This window comes from Pinus tabuliformis, chromosome 4_1 (genome assembly GCF_031772625.1).
Source record: "Pinus tabuliformis cultivar Carrire ecotype Pingquan chromosome 4_1, CPIR1, whole genome shotgun sequence".
NCBI lineage: Eukaryota > Viridiplantae > Streptophyta > Pinopsida > Pinales > Pinaceae > Pinus > Pinus tabuliformis.
The window spans coordinates 839,908,493-839,929,872 of NC_142303.1; the positions used below are offsets into that span (position 1 = coordinate 839,908,493).

General features: G+C 39.9%; 1 protein-coding gene across 3 annotated transcripts in view; it reads right to left on the minus strand.

Moving 5' to 3' along the window:
- LOC149178831 (protein ARV 2-like) overlaps positions 1-21,380 on the minus strand; it is a 434,005-nt gene that overhangs the window by 185,180 nt on the left and 227,445 nt on the right. The window lies entirely within an intron of this gene.

Genomic DNA, 21,380 nt, shown 5'->3' on the forward strand with positions numbered 1-21,380 from the left:
ATCAAAATGCAAGGACATAAAGAAAAAAAAATTCAAAGTTCAAAGTTATCGGCCAGCACCGTTTTATCATTGTAAACCCAATTCCTGCAAGTTGTATTGTAAATGATGCTAGTATGACCTTTTATTTATGTAACAACACCTAGGTAAACCTCTTGTTTTGGCAATTAATTCCATCCTAAGAAGCTTTTTTAACCTCGGCGAATTATGCGTGTCTAAACACGGATAATCGGCAGAGTTTTTCTTCCAGCTTAAACCCCAAAGCTAAGGTGGGATCTCTTGACAAGGTCTTAGGTGAGTCCTAGTGTTATATCGAGTTTTTGTAAAAGTGTGTTTGGGAATAATTTAAGCACATTTGGCTAAATTATTTTATTACAAACCACTTGGTCTATACTAAATCATATCGTGTCGCAGAATTGGGTAATCCCATAAGGACTATGTGTAAATGTGTGTTCCCCCTTTGAGGATTGAATTAATTGTAATATCTGATGTAAAAAAATATTTTAGTGCATGGTCCATCATACTTAAACACCATGGCTAAAATATTTGAGAGTGGAAAAAATAGTAATCCCTTCTAGAGTCAATTAATTCATTTTTCTAGCTCAATTATATAAAAATCTTAAGCCAAAAAATTAATTAATTTTCAGTCAAAAATAAGTATAGAGAAATTAATTTATCTCCAAGTGGAAAATAATCAAAAAATCATGGGTCAAATCAAAGGAAAGTCAAATTTTGGAAACCCCCACCACAGAAAAAATGGATATTTTAAGCAAATTTGAGCCTTTCGACCTTAGTGGTTAAGTCAAAGTCAAATTTTTGAGGAAATTAATCCAACATACTAATTTTTGGATTAATTAAAAGTAGGTTTTAAGAAAAACTCGAATTTTTCCTCAAAATTAAAAATTCAATAGTGGAGATTAAAAGATGATCAAATTATTTTCAACGGTCGAGATTATTTTGACAAGGATCAAACCAACTAGCCGTTATTTTCCACTTGGAGGGATTCTCTATATAAAGAAGCTATTGAACTTCTATTTGATATTTTTGGATGATGTAAATTTTGAAAGCTGATATTGAGCTATTGCTCTGCTGGGAACATTTCTATATCATAATAGAAAGACTTTGGAGTTCAGTGCATGGTGTTTTCCTTCCATTGATCTATGGTATGTGCTAATTATGTGCTATCCTATATTGTGCTAAATTTTTTATGAATTTTTTATTTCATTTGTCGGTGATAAGAGCATTCTAGTGATAAATTTTTATCTTAGGTGGTCTGATTCACCATATGATCTAACAATTCCGCTTGAGGAAATTATAGAGATTTGCAAATACATTGGCCCTTGGCCTCCAAGTTCACAGACTGTGGGGAAGAGCAACTATATTTGGGCTCTAAGATTTCTTTATGGTATTTTAATTTTGCAGAAGGGTTTTGGCCAATATTCAATTTTTTTCGAAAATTATATTCATCCATTGCTATTACTCAAAAAAATTATTTCTCCAAAAATTTTAATTTGCAAATATTGAATATTTGTAAATTATTTTTAACTCATTTGTTTTGCAGCACATAGGGTTTTAAATATTTTTGGGGTTTTTTGCATTCTTTGATTTATTTTTGCAGGTGGACTTCAATTCGCTCAAGAACTTTTTTGAGGCAGATCTAGGCCTAGGAAGGCAAGATCTAGTCTCCACTCAATTTCAAGCTCAACATCTAGCATTTTTGCAGTGATTTTCTAGCAAAAATTTTTTTGTTGCAGGCATTCGAAATTTTTTTGGCCCTTCTAGGCCTAGTCATCTGCCTTTCTTCCCTAGACGTCACCCTTTTTGTCGTCCTAGGGCCCTCGGCCCTCCTTTCTAGCCTAGTCACAGCCCATTAAGGGCTTGGCGTGTCACCCTTTAGGATCTTTGGCCCTCTTCCTTGGCTAGACACAGCCTTAGAGAGACCTCAGCCTCCTTATAGGGAGTCGTCCAACACCTTGGATGCCTTGGCCCTCTCTTTTTTCCCCTATCACAGCCCTTTGTGGGCTCTTCCCTCTAATGGCAGCCCTCTAAGGCTAGGTCACAGTCCCTAAGGCCTATTTGGGCTAGCAAATGCCCTTTTAGGGCTTTTCTTCCTTAGCCACGGGCCTTAGTGGCCTTTATATCCTAGCTGCAAGCCTTATTGAGCCTTTCCCTTCCATCGTTGGGGTTTTTGGGTTTGTTTGTGGGGTTTTGGCATCAAATCTCGACATCTTCTTGTGGTTGCGGGCTTATGGTAAGGGTTTACATTGTTTTTCATCTCTAACACTTTGTGTTTGCAGCAATTTTCTTGCTAACTTGGTGGTTGCAAGGAGTAGAAACAAAACTCAAGCCCTCTAGCCTTCAACTAGGCCTCTTGGCCTCTTGGTTTGCTTCTTTCCCTCTTATTTTTTCTCTTTGTTTTGCTACAGCCACTTTATGCAGTAATATAACTCAAATAAATCCATTAATAATAACCAAAAGATCATCAAATAATCACTCACATTGATTAGTTAATCATTAGAGCTATTGTGGCATTAATAATTTGGCACCTTGTTGGTTTATTGAAAGACTGAATCACTAATTTTCTGAGTTGTTTCAAGTCTGATATACATAAGCATCAAAAGCCTGATCTGTAATGTCTAAGCAGTCTCATAATCAAGTAAATATCATTGGAAGTTGAATGCATTGATTTTCTAGTTTATCTTGGGCATATTGCATCTTTTGTTGATTGTTAATATAAAATTGCAGACCTCTAAATACAAGGTTGCAACGATAATAAATCACACATAAGTCTCTAAAATTGGCTAAAGAAATTTTACAATTCATAATCATTGATGGTTGGAGTGATTTGGGCTTAATTCTAGTCATTGGCATCTTTTTTATACTCTTGCATTCACACATAAGTGTTCTAATCAAGTTAATAAGTCTTTAGTTGGCTAATTGCTCTAAGTGACATTGTGGATTAATGCTCTTAACTTTTCAATGCCATTATTGTCATTAGATAACTGGATTCATTGCTCATTGTTAAATTAGATATCTCTTGTAAACAAGTTTAACCATAATCGTGATAAGAGATCTAATTTTGTATCTAATTGGCATATTGGTAAGTCATTGATATAATCTTGAAGTTGCTAATTGTGTCAAAGTAGCGTTGATCTTGTCTTTTAAGCAATTATCTATTGGTATTACTTGTCACATTTTCTAGCACCGTTGAGTTTTGAACACTTTCTCTTGTATTGATTAAGTACTTCATTGTTCATTGAAGATCATTGTAATTAAGTAGTTAAGAACATTAAATAACCTCACCTTAAGAGCACTCATCCATCTCTTGCACTTGCATTCTAGGATTAGCCTCCTGCATTAAATAATTTACTTCCAAGCTTAAGCTTGGTCGATAGAGGTATAGCTCCACCTTTCTCACCAAGCTTGAGTCTAGAAATGTGAAAATTCCAATATGGAATCCTATTGCAGCAACTGGTATTATTTCTCCTAACTGATAAATTAATTATTCAGTTTATTGCCATGGCAACATTGAAATAAACACACAGCAACCTTCACAAATAAAACTGCGGAAAATAAATAGCGTTGAACCTAACTTGCATGAAACGTCGAAACATTTCGGAGTTTCTAAAACAGGCATGTTTAGAAACATCACCTCCAAAAAACGGAAACGTCAATCAAAACGTCAGTTGAAACGTCATATATGTATATATAAAAATATGTATATAAATAAATAAGTGAATAACACATTATCTTGCAAGAAAAAAGGGAATAAGACTCATAGATGACAATTTAGAAGGAAAAACAAGTCTATATTAATTTACGGGTTCTCATAAATGATTACATGATAGCCCAGTTTTGGCCAAGTTTCGAAGTTTCAGGTACGGGTACACCCTGAAAATTCGAGTTCCTAGAAGTTTCATGCAACATAGGCTAGAACTGAGAAAATACTAGCACACACAAAAATAAAACCGTTGTTTTTGGACAAAAGTCCCCGGAAAAACTCAATGCGGGAAAACCGATGCAATAGATGAGGGTTTTATTTTAATAAGCAGCAGTGAAAATTTGAGTACAATCTGGATGTCTAAAACTGGTAATCCACTACTGGAGAAATTGGCCACAAAAATTAGTGAGACAATTTTTGCAGTGTTCCACAGGGACGTGCCCCCCAGGGTGGGGGACGTGCTTCCTCACTCCCCCACGCTCTGGAGACGGGGAAACTCTTGAGAAATCTAGGGCATTCAATAAATAACGATTTCTCTTCTTGATAATTGCTTGTGCTGCTCTTTTTCTTCTTAATCTTATAATCAATTTTTCATTACCTTATTAATGTGTTCTTTCATCAAGACAATTACCAATATGCAAAAACAAAAGAGACAAGGGACACAATATATAGGCTTCTCCAGCCAAGGCCAAAAACTCTCACCTCTTGAGAGAAAAACCCGATCAAAATTCTTCTTCTAGATCTTCAATTGATAAGTACCAAGACCATTACACAAACCCTTGACTCTAGTATCCTTCCAAGAACCTTGTCACCAACCTTGATACTCTACCTCTTCCTTCGTTCTGCCTTTCTCACACTGCTTTCCTCAGCTTCTTCTAGAGAAACTCAGTCTCTATCCTTCTTACTGCTTCTCCTCGACTTCCCTAGAGAATCTCGGTCTCTAGGTTTTTACTTCGACCTCCCAAAAGGGTCTTTCTCTCGCTGCCCTAACTTCACACTTCCCAGAAGATTCTGTTGCCCAGACTTCACACTGCCCCAGAAGGTTCTGTTGCCCAAAAGAAATTTCGTTGTCCCAGAAGATTATGCTGCTCAAAAGAAACCCTTCTTGTCTTCGTATAGCCCAGAAGAATCTTCGCTTTTCTTTCTTCCGTACTCCTCTTTCAGCTCCTTCTTTGCTCTTCCTTTTTACCCTATCTTTGCACTTCTTCTTATCTCAAGTAAGTCGAGTTACTTATCTTCAAATGTTGGACGAGGTAGGCTATATATAGTATATACAGCTCCTTCGCTGCCCTTTAGGCCAACTTGACAAGTGGAGTTAGGCCGACTTGATCTAGCAGCTTCCTTATCGTTTGTAGGCCAACTTGAAGAGGTTTGGTGATAGGTTCTTGGAGGATACTTTACATAGATAATATTGACCTTTTACAAAGTGTAACATGACTTCATTTACATGACAATGACTCATACATTTTATGACTAGATGAAAAATAAATCCTAAAGACTCTCAATTGGAGTCTTGACTCAAAAACAAAAACCCTTGCTATTGAAACCCATGAAGCAAGTCAATAAAATAATTTCATTTTTCTTTATTTACATCTTATTTCATAAAATCATATGTACACGTCATAATGAAGACCGAACTTGTTAGTTTTTGGTAGCATCGGATGTGCTATAGCCATGAAAATTGGTGGAGAGGCTAAGGCACATGAGTTCTAAAGAACTCAGCAACCATTTGATGAAATTCCACCCGAATTGTATTTTATTAAAATAATTAATATTTGTAATGGGGTTCCTAAGTCTAAACTTAGGAAAATTAAAGCATTAATGGGTATTAATCAAAATATGGGTGAGAATGTTCTAGAAAGCGGATCAAGTCAAGTTTTTAATATTAGTCGTTGATTAGAGACTTAATCTCGGTCGTTGAAGTCTCAACGAGAAAAGAATAAGAAGGCGGCTTGGGGTTTATCTAGCAACACACAAGGAGGGAACGAATTGATCTAAAGTTCGAAATTTCTAGGGCTAGGAAGCTGAGAAGTTCGAACTAAGTGATCATTCTACAGCAAAAGGGCAAGGATGGTTCGGGAATACTAGGCAGAGAGGCGGAGAGCCACCAATGGAGGCAGCGTATCACCTAGAGGGACTGACGTTAGGTCAATGTGGTCCCACGCAGAGCCAGAAGGGTCAGCACAGAAGTGAGGAGGCCCTCATGCAGAAGTCCAGAACTGTCAGGGAGTTGCCAGAATAGTTGGGGAAGGTTGACGCAAAAGCTCCAGGAGGCAAAAGAGACAGCGCAAAGCTAGTGAAGAGCCTGCAAAGCTGACGTAGAGCCTGCAAAGTTGATGCAGGGCCTACACAGTGTTAGTTTTTGGTAGCATTGGAAGTGCTCTAGCCTTGAAAATTGGTGGAGAGGCACATGAGTTCTAAGGAAACCAGAAACCGTTTGGTGAAATTCCACTCGGATTGTATTTTATTAAAATAATTAATATTTTTAATGGAGTTCCTAAGTTTAAACTTAGGGAAATTAAAATATTAATGGGTATTAAGCAAAATATGCCTGAGAATGATCTAGAAGGCGGATCAAGTCATGTTTTAATCTTAGCCGTTGATTAGAGACTTAATCTCGGTCATTGAAGACTCAACAGGAAAAGTATAAAATGGAGGCTTGGGGTTCATTCGGAAACACATAGAGAGAGATTGAAGAAACCGATTTTCTGAGATGAGAAGTTCTCAGGAGGAAAATCAATTGGGGAGATCTTACAGCTGAGGAGCAGAGAAAATCCGGGAGAAAAACTTTCTGGAAAATACAGAACAGAGAGGCGAAGAGAGCTTGCAAAGAGGTAGCGTAGTAGCTAGGAGAATTGATGCAGAAAAGTTGCCTATCATGCAAAATCCAAAACTATCGGAACAGCTGAAACTAGGAATAACCGAAACTGCCAAGAACTATGGGAACCGTCAAGAGAGTTGACGCAGAGGCAACGCAATAGCCGGGAGAGATGACGCAGAAAAGTTGTCTGTCACACAAAATCTAGAACTGCCGGAACAGCCGAAACTGCCGAGAACTGTCAGAACTACCGAGAACTGTCGGAACGGCCGGGAGAGCTGATGCAGAGGGCAGAGAACATGACGCAAAGCTAGCACAGAAATAGTCGGGGTTAGCCAGTCTTGTGCAGATTAGCTGGAATTCTATCGGGTGAAGTGAGGTAAAACTCACTCAGATTTTCCGCCGGTACTTTCTCTGTACAGGATTGCTAGATGAGCATCCTAGATATGTATTCAGATATTTCTCCTGCATAATAATAAACCCTCAGAGTTGTTGCACCGGTTTTCCCGCATTGGGTTTTTCCAGGGGCTATTGTGTCCAAAAATAAGTGTGTCCTATGTATCTTGTTCTTTGCTCAATTTCTTGTTTCATGTAATCAAATTAAATTGGTGTCAGCTATAGAAGTAATTTTCTTTAGTATTCAGAAGAATAACTTGATGAATATAAATTAAAAATCAAGTAGGTAAAGTAGATTTAGATTTGTTGTAATATGGGTTCCTTCAGAGTGTAGGAATTTTCACATGGTATCAGAGCATTGATTTTGAAACAGGAAAAGCAGCGCCAGTGCTGAGCAGTGAGGCCGAACGCTGCACTTGGCAGCAATTCAAATCCCCTTGAAGGGATTGTGCAGTCCTTACCAGAAGCAGATCCGAGGAAATCTCTCTCTAAGTGAGACGATAGAGAGGTACAATTTCCAGTTCGTGAATTTGCAGAGACAGAGGGAGTGATGCAGAGCCTCAGTGCAATGCTTGAAGGGCGCAATTTCTGTCGGGGCAAAAATCCGCTAGAAACAAACGAAGACACATAGAAGGGGAAATTTCCCCTCAAAGAACTTTCAACCAGAAAGTTCGAATTTTTGACTTGCTGAGCAACTAAGCAGTGCTAAGCGGTGACTAGAGTAGTCAGTTTGACAGTTGGGTGAGATGGCATCGCATGGGCTCAGAGATCAGGACAAGTTGGAATGTGCTTCCAACTATGTCATATGGACCACTAGAATCTTAGTTGTTTTGGAGGAATATGATCTCGAGGCCTATGTCAATAGTGTTGTAGTTGTTCCTGCTGACAACGATGAAAAGAAGAAGTACAAAGCCAAGCAGGGGAAGGCGAAGAGGCTCATTCTCAATGGAGTTTGAGATCATGTGGTCTCACACTTGCAGGGCAAGGATACAGCCCAAGATATGTGGGAAGCCTTGTCTTATCTATATGAAGGCTCTTTCGAACAGCGGAAGATGTATTTGGAGTAGAAGTTACAGCAGAATTTGATGCAGAAAGGAGAAGGGGTAAACCTCTATCTTTAGCGTCTTCAGGACACTAGAGACCAGCTTGCTACAGTGGGGTCCACTCCTTAGCCAACCGTGATGGTGAGGATAGCCCTGAATGGAGTCTCGGATGAATGGCAAGTTTTCATCCAAAGCATATTGGGCAAAGAAAAACTACCTTCATGGGAGGAGATGTGGGCGGCTCTTCAACAAGAGGAGTTAAGGAGGGACCTAGTGAAGGTCAACCTCAGTGGCAGCAGTGGGAGTGGCACAAAGACGAAGGAGGAGGAGGAGAACGCAGCTCTAGCATCGAAGGGACAGCAAAAGCCGAAGCGAAAGAAGGACATTTCAAAGGTGAAATGTTTCAGTTGTGGCGAGTTGGGCCACTATGCATCCCAGTGTCCTTTGAAGAAAAAGGACAAAGATGAGAAACATGATCCTAAGGCTGCTTCAGCAAAGATTGATGAGGATGAGTTTTCCATGAGTGCCCACACATTTCCAAGAGGGAGATGGGGCGATATTGAGTTGTAGTCGGGAGGATTACATGTGGGCAGGATCCTCGAGGAGTCCACCACTTGGATCAATTCCTTGCTACGAGAGCCCAAGATTCAGCAATAGCGAGATGGACTTAGTGTGAGATGATGCAATGGAATGTTTGGAGGACAAATGCAGTAGTTGGGGACCAAAGACTGATCAACGCAAAGCAAGGTTGCCAGGAGTGCAATTGGCACAGTGCAAGAGTCAGCGACAACGCAGAAGATTTAAAGGGTCAGAATCAGCAGCAGTCAAATTCCAACATTCATTGTATCATGTTGAACACAGTTAAGTTCAACTAATTTGGGATGTTTTTCAGTTGCATCTCTCAGCAATTGAGTTGCAGTACGGATGCAGTGGAAGTGCTAGCAGCATAGCAGATGCAGCGTTTGATAGGGAGTTGTAGTACAAATGTAGAAGTGGTAGTGGCAGTGTCATGGGCAGCAATAGAGTAGCAGCAACAGCACTGTGTTGGTAGCAGCAACAATGTAGAAAAGAGGTGCTTCAAAAACAGAGCAACATGCAGGAGGACATTGTTGCTAGAGCACTTTCCTCGCTAAGAGGGAGTGTTAGTTTTTGGTAGCATCGAAAGTGCTCTAGCCTTGAAAATTGGTAAAGAGGCTAAAGAACATGAGTTCTAAAGAACCAAGAAATTGTTTGGTGAAATTCCACCCGGATTGTATTTTATTGAAATAATTAATATTTTTAATGAAGTTCTTAAGTCTAAACTTAGGGAAATTAAAATTTTAATGGGTATTAATCAAAATATGGGTGAGAACGATCTAAAAGGCGGATCAACTCATGTTTTAATCTTAGTCGTTGATCAGAGACTTAATCTCGATCGTTGAAGACTCAACAGGAAAAGTATAAAGTGGAGGGTTGGGGTTCATTTGGAAACACACAGAGAGATTGAGGAAATTGATTTTCTGAGGTGAGAAGTTCTTAGGAGGAAAATCGGTTGGGGAGATCTTGCAGCTGATGGGCAGAGAGAATCTGGGAGAAGGACTTTCCGGAAAATATAGAACAGAGAGGCGGAGAGAGCTTGCAGAGAGGCAGCGCAGTAGCCAAGAGAGTTGACGCTGAAAAGTTCCTGTCACGCAGAATCCAGAACTATCGAAACAGCCGAAACTGCAGGGAACTGTCAGAACTTCCAGGAACTGTCAGAACAACTGGGAGAGCTGACGCAGAGGCAGCGCAATAACCTAGAGAGATGACGCAAAAAAGTTTTCTATCACGCAAAATCCAGAACTGTCGGAACAGCCGAAACTGTCGAGAACTACCAGAACAGTCGGGAGATCTGACACAGAGGGCAGAGAAGGTGACGCAGGGCTGACGTAGAGCTAGCGCAGAAATAGTTGGGGTTAGCCAGTCTTGCGCCAGATCAGCCGGAATTCTGCCAAGTGACGTGAGGTAAAACTCACACAGATTTTCCGCCAGTATTTGCTTTGTAAAGGATTGCTAGATGAGCATCCTAGATATGTATTCAGATATTTCTCTTGCATAATAATAAACCCTCAGAGCTGCTAGAATGGTTTTTCCGCATTGGGTTTCTCCGGGGACTATTTTGTCCAAATATAAGTGTGTCCTATGTATCTTGTTCTTTGCTCAATTTCTTGTTTCATGTAATCAAATTAAATTGGTGTAGGCTGCAGAAGTAATTCGCTTCAGTATTCAGAAGAATAACTTGATGAATATAAACTTAAAATCAAGTAGGTGAAGTAGATTCAGATTTGCTGCAGTAGGGGTTCCTTTAGAGTGTAGGAATTTTCACATGTAGGGCCAGTGCAGAGATAGCCTAGGTTAGCCAATTTTGCTGCTAGATCAGCGGAAAAATGTCGAATGAAGTGACATAATCTCACTCAGTTTTCTACCATTATATTTTTCTCTGTAACTGGATTGTCAGGAGGGCATCCAACATTGTATTCAGAACTACTACTTAATAATATAAAACCCTCACAACTGATGCACAAGTTTTCCTGCGTTAGGTTTTTTCCGGGGACTATTTTGTCCAAAAATAACGTTGTCCTATGTATCTTGTTCTTTGCTTAGTTTCTTGTTTCATGTAATCAAATTAAATTGGTGTAGGCTGCAAATGTAATTTACTTCAGTATTTTTCAAGAAATAACTTGATGATGTATATTAAAATCAAGTAGGAGAAGTAAATTCAGTTTTGCTACAGTAGGGGTTCCTTGAGTGTAGGAATATTCACATGGTATCACAGCATTGATTTTGAAACAGGAAGAGCAGATCCAGCGCTGAGCAGAGAGGCCAATAGCTCCATTTGGCAAAAATTTGAATCCCCTTAAAGGGATTGTGCAATCCTTGCCGGGAAAGCAGAGACTCCGAGGAAATCTCTCTCTAAGAGAGTCAACAGAGGTACGATTTCAAATTCGTGTGCTTGCAGAGGCAAAGGGAGTGACGCAGAGCCTCAGCGCAGTGCTTGAAGGGCGCAGTTTTTGTCGAGGCAGAAATCCGTCGGAAAAGAGAAAAGACACGTAGAAGGGGAATTTTCTCCTCAAAGGACTTTTCTCGCCAAAAGTTCAAATTTTTCACTTGTCGAGCAGCAGAGCAATCTTGTGCAGTGACTAGAGGATTCAATTCGACAGTTTGGGTGAGATGGCATCACATGGTCTCAGAGATCAGGACAAGTTGGAAGGAGCTTCCAACTATGTCATATGGAAGACCAGAATCTTAGATGTTCTGGAGGAGTACGATCTCGAAGCTTACTTCAAGAGTGTTGTAGTTGTTCCCGCAGACAATGATCAGAAGAATAAGTACAAGGCCAAGCAGGGAAAGGCGAAGAGGTTCATACTCGATGGAGTTCAAGTTCATGTGATCTCACGCTTGCAGGGAAAAGATACAGCCCAAGAAATGTGGGAAGTTTTGTCTTCATTGTATGAAGGTTCTTCCGAACAGTGGAAGATGTACTTAGAACAAAAGTTGCAGCAGACATTGATGCAGAAGGGAGAAGGGGTTAACTCCTATCTTCAACGTCTTCAGGACACCAAAGACCATCTTGCTGCAGTGGGTCTACTCCTCAGTGTACTGCAATGGTAAGGATGGCCCTGAATGGAGTCTCGGATGAATGGCAAGTCTTCGTCCAAAGTATATTGGGCAAGGAAAGACTACCTTCATGGGAGGAGATGTGGGCAGCCCTTCAACAGGAAGAATTAAGGAGGGATCTGGTTAAGGTCAACCTCAATGGCAGCAGTGGGAGTGGCACGAAGACCAAGGAGGAGGAGGAGAACGCAGCTCTAGCATCAAAGGGACAGCAGAAGCAAAAGCAAAAGAAGGACATTTCGAAGGTGAAATGTTTCAGATGTGGCGAGATGGGCCACTTTGCATCCCAGTGTCCTTTGAAGCAAAAAGATAAGGATGAGAAACATGATCCTAAGGCTGCTCCAGCAAAAATTGACAAAGATGAGTTTGCCATGAGTGCCCACACATCTCTAGGAGGGAAATGGGGCGATATAGAATTGTAGTCAGGAGGACTACATGTGGGAAAGATCCTTGAGGAACCCACCTCTTGGATCAATTCCTTGCTATGGGAGCCCGAGATTCAACAGTAGCGAGATGAACTTAGTGTTATATGACACAGTGGGTTGATTAGAGAGACAAATGCAGTAGCCTAAGACCAGAGACTGGTCAGCGCAGGGCAAGGTTGGCAGCAGTGTAGATAGCACGGTGCAGAAGTCAGCAGCAACGCAGAAGATTCAAAGGGTTAGAGACTAATAGTAGTCAGATTCCAACATTCACATCGTATTATGCTGAACACAGTTAATTCAGTAATTTTAGGTGTTTTTCAGTTGCTTCTCTCAGCAACTGAGTTGCAATACGAATGCATTGTTAGCAGTGACAATGCTAGTAGCATAGCAGATGCAGCATTTGAGAGGGAGTTGTAGTACAAATGAAGCAGTGCCAGTGGCAGTGTCATGGGCAGCAATACAGTAGCAGCAACAACATAATGTTGGTTGCAGCAATAGTGTCGAAAGGAGATGCTTCAGAGACAGAGCGACATGCAGTTGGACAGTGTTGCTAGAGCACATTCCTCGCTAAGACGGATTGTTATTTTTTGGTAGCATCGGATGTGCTCTAGCCATGAAAATTGGTGGAGAGGCTAAGGCAAATGAGTTCTAAAGAACCCAGAAACCATTTGGTGAAATTCCACATGGATTGTATTTGATTAAAATAATTAATATTTTTAATGGGGTACCTAAGTCTAAACTTAGGAAAGTTAAAGTATTAATGGGTATTAATCAAAATATGGGTGAGAATGTTCTAGAAAGCAGATCAAATCAATTTTTTAATCTTAGTTGTTGATTAGAGACTTAATCTCAGTCGTTGAAGTCTCAACGAGCAAAGTATAAGGAGGTTTGGGGTTCCTTTGGAAACACAAACGGAGAGAACGAATTGATCTAGAGTTTGAAATTTCTAGGGCTAGGAAGCTGAGAAGTTCGAACTAAGTGATCATTCTGTAGCAAAGAGGCGGAGAGGCACCAGTGGAGGCAGCGCAACACCTAGAGGGATTGACGATGGGCTAGTCTGGGCCCACGCAGGCTTGATGCAGAACCAGAATGGTCAGCGCAAAAGTGAGGTTGCCCTCACGTAGAAATTCAGAACTGCCGAGGAGCTACCGGAACAGCCGGGGAAGGTTGACGCAGAAGCTCTAGGAGGCAGAATAGACAGTTTAGAGCTGACGCAGAGCCTCTAAGGCTGACGCAGAGCCTCTAAGGCTGACGCAGAGCTTGTAAGGCTAACGCAGGGCCAGCACAAAGATAGTCGAGGTTAGCCAGTTCTACTGCCGGATCAGCGAAAAACTGCCAGGTGAAGTGAGGTAATCTCACTTGGTTGCAGCAATAGTGTCGAAAGGAGATGCTTCAGAGACAGAGCGACATGCAGTTGGACAGTGTTGCTAGAGCACATTCCTCGCTAAGACGGATTGTTATTTTTTGGTAGCATCGGATGTGCTCTAGCCATGAAAATTGGTGGAGAGGCTAAGGCAAATGAGTTCTAAAGAACCCAGAAACCATTTGGTGAAATTCCACATGGATTGTATTTGATTAAAATAATTAATATTTTTAATGGGGTACCTAAGTCTAAACTTAGGAAAGTTAAAGTATTAATGGGTATTAATCAAAATATGGGTGAGAATGTTCTAGAAAGCAGATCAAATCAATTTTTTAATCTTAGTTGTTGATTAGAGACTTAATCTCAGTCGTTGAAGTCTCAACGAGCAAAGTATAAGGAGGTTTGGGGTTCCTTTGGAAACACAAACGGAGAGAACGAATTGATCTAGAGTTTGAAATTTCTAGGGCTAGGAAGCTGAGAAGTTCGAACTAAGTGATCATTCTGTAGCAAAGAGGCGGAGAGGCACCAGTGGAGGCAGCGCAACACCTAGAGGGATTGACGATGGGCTAGTCTGGGCCCACGCAGGCTTGATGCAGAACCAGAATGGTCAGCGCAAAAGTGAGGTTGCCCTCACGTAGAAATTCAGAACTGCCGAGGAGCTACCGGAACAGTCGGGGAAGGTTGACGCAGAAGCTCTAGGAGGCAGAATAGACAGTTTAGAGCTGACGCAGAGCCTCTAAGGCTGACGCAGAGCTTGTAAGGCTAACGCAGGGCCAGCACAAAGATAGTCGAGGTTAGCCAGTTCTACTGCCGGATCAGCGAAAAACTGCCAGGTGAAGTGAGGTAATCTCACTCAGTTTTCCGCCATTACATTTTTCTTTGTAACTATATTGTTGGGAGGGTTGCAGCATTGTATTCAGAACTACTGCTTAATAATATAAAACCCTTGGAGCTACTACATCGATTTTCCCGCATTAGGTTTTTCCGGGGACTATTTTGTCCAAAAATAACAGTGTCCTATGTATCTTGTTCTTTGCTCATTTTCTTGTTTCATGTAATCAAATTAAATTGGTGTAGGCTGTAGAAGTAATTTACTTCAATATTTTTCAAGAAATAACTTGATAATGTATATTAAAATCAAGTAGGAGAAGTAAATTCAGTTTTGCTGTAGTAGGAGTTCCTTGAGTGTAGGAATTTTCACAGAACCTAGTTACACTTTTCAACACTCCCTCTTAACTAGGGAGGTATTCATAATGGTACCTTGGACTTTCTCAATCTGAAGAATCTCTTAAGAAGAATTTGGATTTGTAACTCATTTGTATAGCATCATATCAACCAACATTGTCACAAAGCAAGGCCTTGACTAACAGCTCCATCTCTCCGATTTGAGCTCAATGCTGGCGAGACCAATGATTTATAGACATACTCATCATTGTCTCTCTCAGAACATACCCCATTTGGGTTCTCACAGGGTATGCTCCATGAGGACTATTCTTATCTTAGACTCCCTAGTCCTCAAAGAATACCAGTCCTCCACGACTGCTCTTTCATGGGATGCCCTATCTCATTCCCAAAGAGTATAGAATGCCAAATGATTACACAATCCTCCATTTTGTCTTCCCAAGTGAAGACCAAAACGAAATGTCTATCTCTCCCTTTCAAACCAGGAGGACATATTCCTTTAATGGAATGTACCTAAGCTCCTTGCTTAGGAATTTTTCAAGTTTCTTCCAAGTAAGAAACTTCTTTTCAGGCTCCCTCTTAGCTAGGGACCTAAGGCAACTCCTCATGTGGAGATCCTGGAACAATCAGTTGCTTGAAAAGCTCCTTCCTTCAATGTCATAAATTTCTTCTTCGTCAAGGACTCTTCATCTTTTGGGAACTTCTACATAGGGCACAGATCATCCATCACTTTTATCCATGAGTTAGTCATGTCAACTCATCAGAATGTTATCCATCAGATTTTCCATCTGGCTTTGCTTCATGTCATTCTACTTTCAGGCCATATTTCTCGGAAGGACATTACATCCTTCTATATGGTCTGCTTGGAAGTCATCCACAGATTTCCCTTTGGTAGTCCTACATAAGCCCATCCAGATATTAGTTCAAAAATTGATGAACACTTTTAAATCAAAATTACCTTTATGATGATCTTTCACCATGACATCTTCTTGTAGGTATCAGCATCCTGCATGCAGATTGACACATCTCCCACTGATATCCATTTTCAAGGGTCTCTATCCTTTTTCGTCTTCCATCAAAGTCTTCACATCCTTCCGAGAGATCTTCTAGTCAATTTATCTTGGACTTCGGATGTTGAGTGCCTTCTTCATTGCATATTATCACAATCTCTCCCTGTCTTTTCTCGCACACTTCATTCCCAAGAGCTTCCAATCAAAGTTCCTTAATCGTAGTCAGCTTCCTTATGATTCATATGAGAACATATTATGTTGATCTCATCTAGTGTGACTTATGATTTGTTGCAATCTTTCAGAGGAGGAGATTCTTTCTTCTTTTGATCATATTTCCCAAGATGGAAATAGTGATCAATACTATCTGCAACCATATGACATGATTTTTATAATAATCTATGTAAGCATACATACCTCATCTTCCTTTCGGTCATCCAGACTTCCTGTAGCAGCTTCATTCAAAAGAACTTTATCCTTTAGACCTGCTTTCCTGTTCTGTCATCATACCATCATTCCTTGAATCCCATGAGTTGGAATTCCTAATGAAAATCTTTGCTTCCTTTCTCGACCAATGAATCCTCTAATGAGTATTCCATCAAATAGACTTGAGGATATTTCATATCCTCACCCGACAAAAGTTTCCTTATTGACCATGACGATCCTAGTCAATGATGACCTCTGCTTCCCTAATGAGGTTTCCTAAAAGTTTCCTATTCTTTGTAATCAGTAGAATTTGTACCAGACATACTTTATGCTTCCCATGTCGTGAGCTCTTACTTCTAATGCTTCTATTATGATGCTACCTCCTAATTAGATGCATCCTATCTTATATACTTTGTTTTCTATCTATAAATTTACAAGTGAAAAATACCTTTCAATGAAGAAGATCATCTCATTCATAGTAGAGATATTTTACTTCTTCATTCTTACATTTCTTTGACTCAGGCTCCTTCACTTCTTCAGTAATGTGGCCTTCTTCCCTATTTCTCTTGTCCTTACTTCATTTAGGACAATCTCTTCTATAGTGCCCAAGTTCGACACCCATAGCATCTTACTTTATCCATGTTCCTCCTTTTCTTTTGAGGATCGAACTTTCCAAATCTCCCTTTTCTTCTTCTCATAACATCATATGCTTGATTCTGCTCATTTGGTCCAACATCAACCTTTGCCTTCAGTCCGGTTTCTTCGATTTTACAGAGTGACCCTAAATCTTGAAAAGGAGTAGTCTCTTTCTTCCCATATAAGCTTGAAGTGAAGTTATCCCATTCTTTCGATAGTGCATTTAGTACCACTGTGGTCATCTCTCTATCAGACATGGCTTCTCCTAGTTCTTGTAGTTGATCTCGAATTTTTGATATCCTCATGAAGTATGAGGCTATTCCATCTTCCTTGGATATCTTTAGTTTGTAGAGTTTTTGCCTCAATGAGATTACTTCTCCTGCAGTACTCACGGAAAACAACTCTACCAATTTGTCATATATAGCTTTTACAGTTTCCAACTTTGATACATATGGGATTAGAGAGTCTTTTATAGATTCTATAAGAATCCTTTGGGCTCTCCCTTCACGTATCTAGCATGTGCTTGAGTATCTTCCTTCGGAAGTTGGGTTACCGATCCCTTGATATGATCCATGACCTCATTTTCAATAAGATTTAGATCTGTCCTTTTCTTCCATGCAAGGTAATTTACAAACCCAACCAATTTATTGCTATCCTTGCAAAAAGACATTTCGATATTATCAAGTATAGTCACAGATTTACTTGAGCGATTGTTGCTTGCTTCCTCTTTAATCTCGATGTTGATAGAGGATCTACTTCTTGAGCAATTGACGAGGGAGAGCTTGATTCGCGATCTTTCATAAATGTTCTAGATTTCCTTCTTTCTTGAAGAGCTACTTCTTTGATGATGTATAAGTGATAAACTTTGAAGTGCTTCTAGGGTTTTCGATCTTTCTTCTTGAAGATGACTTCAATATAGTAGACGTAGATCTAAGGTTTCGGATTGATGAAGATCTAGATTTCTTCCTTGGAGTACTTTGACTTGCTTTGATCCTTTTTTAAAGCTCATCTCTTGTGTGCTCACTTGCCTTGACTGCCCTTTCTTGTCTTCAGCACCTAAGCTCTGATACTATGTTGAGAAATCAAGGGTATTCAATAAATAACAATTTCTCTTCTTGATAATTGCTTCTGACGTTCTTTTTCTTCTTAATCTTATAATCAATTCTCTGTTAGCTTATTAATATGTTCTTTCATCAAGACAATTACCAATATGCAATAACAAAAGAGACAAGTGACATAGTATATAGGCTTCTCCAGCCAGGGCCAAAACCTCTCACCTCTTGAGAGGAAAACCCGATCAAAATTCTTCTTCTAGATCTTCAATTGATAAGTACCAAGACCATTACATAGACCCTTGACCCTAGTATCCTTCCAAGAACCTTGTCACCAACTGTGATACTCTACCTCTTCCTTCGTTTTGCCTTTCTCACACTGCTTTCCTCGGCTTCTTCTAGAGAAAATCGGTCTCTATCCTTCTTACTACTTCTCCTCGGCTTCCCTATAGAATCTCAGTCTCTAGATTTTTACTTCGACCTCCCAGAAGGGTATTTCTCTAGCTGCCCTGACTTTGCACTTCCCAAAAGATTTTGCTGCCCAAACTTCACACTGCCCCAGAAGAAATTTTGTTGTCCAAGAAGATTCTGCTGCCTAGAAGAAACTTCGATGTGCCAAAGGAAACCCTTCTTGTCTTCGTATAGCCTAAAAGAAACTTCACTTTTCTTTCTTTCATACTCCTCTTTCAGCTCCTTCTTCGCTCTTCCTTTTTACCCTATCTTCGCACTTCTTCTTATCTCAAGTAAGTCGAATTTCTTGTCTTCAAATGGAGGACGAGTCAGGCTATATATACACCTCCTTCACTTCCTTTTAGGCCAACTTGACAGCGAGAGTTAGGCCGACTTGATCTAGTAGCTTCCTTATCGTTTGTAGGTCGACTTAAAGAGATTTGGTGACAAGTTCTTGGAGGATACTTTACATAGATAATATTGACCTTTTACAAAGTGTAACATGACTTCATTTACACGACAATGACTCTTACATTTTATGACTAGACGAAAAATAAATCCTAAAGATTCTCAATTGGAGTCTTGACTCAAAAACAAAAACCCTTGCTCATGAAAGCCATGAAGCAAGTCAATAAAATAATTTCATTTTTCTTTATTTACATCTTATTTAGTAAAATCATATTTACATGTCATTATGAAGATAGAACCTAGTTACACTTTTTAACAGAAAATCCTGGGGAAAGGTTTCCCCAAGTCACCTTTTTTGGGGAAACTCTAGGGGGCTTTTTCCTGGTGACGAAAAGCGTCTCCCCAAATATTTTTGCTAATAACAACTAAAAACATAAAAGATTACAAATTTTAATATAACTGGAAAAAAAAAGGATAAAGTAAAACTTTAAAACATAATCATTCACATTTCTCATTAACCCTACGATCTTACCTTGCCACTCGACATTTTCCTTCTACTGCCACTCAACATTTTACCGTGCCACCCGACATTTTCCTTCTACTGTCACTCAACATTTTACCTTGCCACCCGAGATTTTCCTACTGCCGTTGCTTGACATTTTCCATCTGCAATTTGTTGTGATTCAGATTTACCCTCAACCGGGGGCTTGAGACATTTGGAGCTGCGATTTTCATTTTGTGACTTGGAGTTGTCGGATTGGAGTTGCAATTTTCATTTTGTGACTTGGAGCCACCAGACTAGAGCTGCGATGTATCATTTAGTACTTTTTGATAAATTTACTAGTATTTCGATGCTTTCTATGTTTACTTTTAGTTTAGTATTCTATGGCTATTTTAGACTTCAGCATAATGTCATTGTCATATGATGAATTTACTTTTGATGTGCATTGTGTAATTTCAATTGTCAAATGATTAATTTAATTTAGATGTACCTTGCATAATATTAATGCCCATTGCCAAATGATGAATTTAGATGGAACATTGCATAATGTCAAATGATGGATTCAATTTAGTAATTTACTTTTAGATTTACAATTTTACATTGATGATTGCAGAAATGTCAAATGATAATTATGATTCATAATAGTCTAATATGAAATGATGATCATATTTAGATGTACATTTCATAATTATTAAGATTTACTATTTACTAACTTAGTTATTGACATATTGTTGGGATTTTATTTTTAATTTTTATATATTAAATTTTTCATAATTTTATAATTTTTTGACTCTGACGTCCCACCGTTCCCTAAAATTTCCATAAATTTTGGGGTTTCTTATATACATCCCCCTTGTGTGTATCCCCACTCCCGCGTTTCCCCGTCCCGGAAACTCAATGGAACATTGAAATTTTGTCTCATCCGGCACTGATCCAACTCTGAAACTAGCTCTGAATGGGCTCCACGAAACCCCTACGCCAGCCTCTACGTCAAATCTGCACAGCCTCTGGTACGCTCTGCCTGGAACTAAAACTAATCAAGTCGTCTGCCCAATTCAGCCTCTGAGAATGACTCGTTGGTCCCTTCCGGGAATCTTCCCAGCCTCCAGCAACTAAATCTACCCTCTGTCTGTTGAATCAGACTTCTGCGTCTAAAGCTTCTACACTGCCTCACTGAGGAAACTTGGCCCTCCTGTAGTTGACTCTCTAGATCTAGAAAAATCTCCTCCGAACTCAGTCCCTGCTCCTCACTCACAGCTTTAATCTCTAGCTCTCCCACAGCTGACTATTGCCACTTTACAAATTGATATGCCAAGGAAATCGAATTTTTGGTGATCTCAAGTGTGTTCTCTAAGTGCCCATCAACTTCCTCTTATAATCCACTATTGGAGCACCAACAACGAAGATTAAAACTTAATCGATGGCTAGGATCATCTTGGAATCAATCCATGTGAGTTTCTAAATGATTCTCACCTTAAATTAATACTGATTAATTAACCAGTTTTCCTAAGTTTAGACTTGGGAAACATTAAAAAATTGGTTAATCATCTAATTAAGTCACTTCTAGGTGGAATTTCCACAAACGGTTTCTGGGTCTTAGAGATTTCATGTATTCTAGCCTCTACACCAAATTTTGTGGCTAGAACACATCCAATGCTACAAAAACTAGCACTCCCTCTTAGCGAGGAATGTGTTCTAGTGCTGCACACCCTGCCACAACACTTTGTCTCTATATCATCTCCTGTCACGTTGCTGATGTTTGGTTGTTGCTGCCCACCAACTACTATGAAACTTTGCTACTACATCTGTGTTGCTGCTAACACTACCATACTGCTACCAACACTGCAACTCCCTCTCATCTGTTGTTGCTGCCATTGCAGCATCTGCAACCGAAAAACATCCAAAACACTCAATTAACTATGTTCAGTATGATGCATCTCTCCCCAGAGTCCTCACTGCTACTAGCCTCTGCACTGTCACTAAAGAATTTGCGTTGTTGTTGATTCTGCACTGTGCCACTCTACACTGCTGTCAACTCTACACTGTGCTCCCCAACATCTGACTGCTACTAGTCTGCAATTGTCACGCTTGTTCTGACTGCATCAACTGCCATTGATCCATCTTGCTACCGAATATTGTGGGCCCCTGTAGCTAGGTAATGATCCATGAGGTGGACTCCTCAAGTACCTTGCCCAATCTCTATAGTTCTCTGGGACTACAATACCAAATCTCCCCACCTCACTCCTAGAGTTATATTTGCGAACATCGTGAAGTCTTCCTCCAATCTGGAGGACAACCTATCGATCTCTGCAGAAGTTGCT